The 3656-nt window shown below is 33.2% G+C and overlaps 1 pseudogene; it reads right to left on the bottom strand.

Moving 5' to 3' along the window:
* Positions 1–2500: 2500 nt before the first annotated feature.
* Positions 2501–3656, bottom strand: part of LOC105743639 — a 16065-nt pseudogene continuing 14909 nt past the window's right edge.

Raw genomic sequence — 3656 nt, 5'->3', positions numbered from 1 at the left:
CTTACCTACAAAGGCTTAAAGTTTGTTTATCTTTATAGCTGAGTAATATTACATTGTGTAAAAATGCCACATATTTTTTAATCCATTGCTCAGGTGATGGGCATTTTGGTTGTTTCCAAGATTTGACTATTAAAAATTGTGCTGCATAAACATGGGCACACATATATCACTATGACGTGATGTGTTTTTAAATTGCATTTTCAATGTCACTGATTGATATCAGGTTATTTATAATTTTTGCACCTTCTTGATTTATTTTTAGCAATTCAGTTGTGTATAGAGATCTGTTCATTTCTTCTGTGTATTTATCTTACTAGAATAAAGATTGCTTTACATGATTTGTTGTTTCTTTCTTTTGATGTTCTTGTGTTTGCAGTCCTCATTATCTCTTTCTAATATATCCTTTAACACATACTACGGATTTGGTCCTGTGCTAATAAATGTCCTCAATTGTGCTTTGTGATGGAAGTAACATTTCTTCTTTAATTTTGAAGGATGATTTTTCAGGATATAGCAATCTGGATGCAACATTATTTTCTTCTATGGCTTGAAATATCTTACCCCAATCTCTCCTTGATTTGAGAGTCTTTGTTGAGAAATCTGCTATCATTCTGATAGACTGTCTTTATAGGTTCATTTTTTTTCTTCTCTAACTGCCTTTAATATTTGTTCATGTGTTGAATTTCTGGAATTTTTATTATTGTAGTCCTTGAGGTATATTTTTTTGATCATTGATATTTGCTTTATTTATTTGCATGTCGAAACCTTTACCCACACTTAGGATTTTTTCTGTCATTATTTCTTTGAAATTATTTTATGGCATTTGCACTGTCTGCAGCATTTTCATTAATCACAATCAATCTCATGTTATTCGTTTTGCTTCATCTTTTAGCTGTTCTATTATTTTTTTCTTTTTGTTGTTGTTTTTAAAAAGTATCTTTCTTTTCCTGGTCACTAATTGCAATCCTGTCCCTAGATCTGATTTTTTGTGTGTGTGTTTACATATGCATGTCTGATTTATTTCACTTAAGAGTATGGTCTCTAGTTGTATCCATTTATCAATAAAAGCTTCAAATTTAACCTTTTTATAGCTGAATAATATCCCATTGTGTAAAAGTAACACATCTTCTTTATCCATTCCTCAGCTGATGGGCATTTGGGCTGCTTCCAAGATTTAAGTATTGCAAATTGTGCTACTATAAACATGGGTGCATATAAATTGTCATGATATGTGTGACATTTTCAGGTCTGGAAAAAATACCCAGGAGGACAGGAATGGCTAGGTTCAATGGGATCTCCAGTCCTAGCATTCTGAGGAATCTCCATATCGATTTTCATAGTGGTTGTATCAGTTTGTACTCCCACAACAGTGAAGGAGGTTTTCTTTTTCCACACAGTTCTACCAACTTTTGTTACTGGTTGACGTCTTCATGATAGACATTATTTCTGAGAGGAGATGGAATCTCACTGCTGTTTTAATTTGCATTTCTTGAATGACCAATAATGTTGAACAGTTTTTTTATGAATTTATTTGTCATTTGTATTCCTTCATCTGATAAGTGAATATTCATCTCACATGCCCATTTTGGACTGGGTCTTCAAATTTTGGAGGTCTTTTAAAATTATGTATATGTTTTTAATTCTTTATCTATTCTATGTTGAAGGCATCAGTTTGCTACAGTTTGCTTTGTCAGAGCATCAGTTTGCTACAATTTTTTCCCAGTTTGTGGAGTTTTAGCATCTTGATTTCTTTTGATGTACAGAAACTTTTCAAAACAATGAGATCCCAGTTTTTGATTACTAATTGCTTTTTTAAGAACTAGATTCCTTATAAGAAAAAAAATTTCCCCTATGTGCCACTATAATTCATTAACTATGTTATCTATTTCTATCAGTACAGATGCAAGGATAGTTATATTTTACATACAATATAATTTATAATAAAATTACAATGTAATTTTATTTTTATAATAATATTACAATGTACTTTTTTTAGCAATTCAGTGTCTCACTACTAGATTGGACTTGTAGTGATCTACTTGCATACAGACTCCTAAGATCTGGGATTACAGGCACGCTCCACTGTGCCCAGGCTCAATTGCCATTTCAGTGTGCCCCAGGGGCGGGGCTGGTTTGGCAGTCCTGGGAATTGAACTCCTGGTCTCTACATCTGCTTGCAGGCTCTTTAATCTGCTGAGCTATTTGCCTGGCCCCTACAATGTAATTTGTAACAAAAGTATGACTATCCTTGAATCCCATAATACCATTATTGATTTTATTGAACACAATTTCCATCTCTGGCATGAGGCTTCTTTCAAGTTGGTTCCCATATATATGTTTTTTCTCTTTTTTATTTTTCTTTTCTTTTCAAAGTTTTATTGATAAACAGATAGCAATGAGACAGTTTCAAATCAAATCGGAAGTACAGTTTCAACAAATAATACCACACTCTGAAATCAGCCTATCACAAGTCAAAGAAGTACTCTTCTTTCCCTGTCAATTATGTTAAACATATGCTAGCCTGAGATGATGATTTCATCTTCATTTCTGCAGTAGCAGCAAAGAAAGAACAAAGAAAAGCACTGTAATAATGAATTAAAGAACTTTCTTTTCAACAAACGTTCTGAAACAAAGGAAATGACACAGTCCAAAACAGTGGATAAGAAAGCTCTGGTTCTCCATTAACTGTACTTATTTCCAACACAATATCTTTCAATCTCAGTTCACCCCTTTGTGAAATAAGGTTGTTTAGCTCAAGAAAAATGAATTAACTGGATTTTATTGCTGGCTTAAAATAGCATTTTTTAATTGTGTCTGAATTTCTTGAATGTAACTTGAAGACACCTAGAGAATAAGAATAGCCTGACTCCTTTTACTATGGTCATCATCCTTGCTTTTTCATAACCCAAACCTCTTTAAATATGTGATATCCACTAGCAATGAAACCTCATTCAAGGACACTTGAAATGGGATTTTAATATACATTTCTGTGAATATAACAGAACCTTTAGAAGATCCTTTTATTTTACCAATATATACAGAAGTAAATATAAAATCTATTTAGATCCATCTCACTATTAAGTACAATGCAGGAAATGTTTTCTGTAATAGGATTATAGGGACATAATTCAGATGATGCCTGTCCATTTGACATGTTAGCAGGGGCAGTTCTGACACTGGTGATTCAGAAGTGCTTTCATTTTCATTAGTAATCTCATAGCTGTGCTTAGGCTGAAATTTAAGAATTCCCGAACTTTCAGATTCATTGGATCCTTCTTCATCACTGGAAACAACAGTTGGTTCAGCTAAAACCAAGGATTGATTTCCTGCACTCTGTCCACTTAGGAGAGGCTTTTATTTTTACTGTATTCAAATCATTCTCCTCCTTCTCAGTCAGAGATGAAATCTCCACTGCATCATGGGAAATAGAGCTGCCCAAGTTGAATAGGCACAGACACTGTTGAAGGCAGCACACAAACCCAATTCTTGACTATCAAATGAGGACAGTTTATTTTGTTTATATACATTTGAAACTTTAGGATCTTTTTTGTTTTTGTTTTTTTTATGTATGCACATCTATTTTATTTCTCCTTTCCCCATCACATTTTGTCTTCTCTTTGGAACAGTTTCTTCACAGTTTGCATTATCCATTTTTT

The sequence above is a fragment of the Octodon degus genome, unplaced genomic scaffold (assembly GCF_000260255.1).
Source record: "Octodon degus isolate 3935 unplaced genomic scaffold, OctDeg1.0 scaffold00145, whole genome shotgun sequence".
Classification (NCBI taxonomy): domain Eukaryota; kingdom Metazoa; phylum Chordata; class Mammalia; order Rodentia; family Octodontidae; genus Octodon; species Octodon degus.
This window is presented reverse-complemented; position numbering and strand designations above follow the sequence as displayed.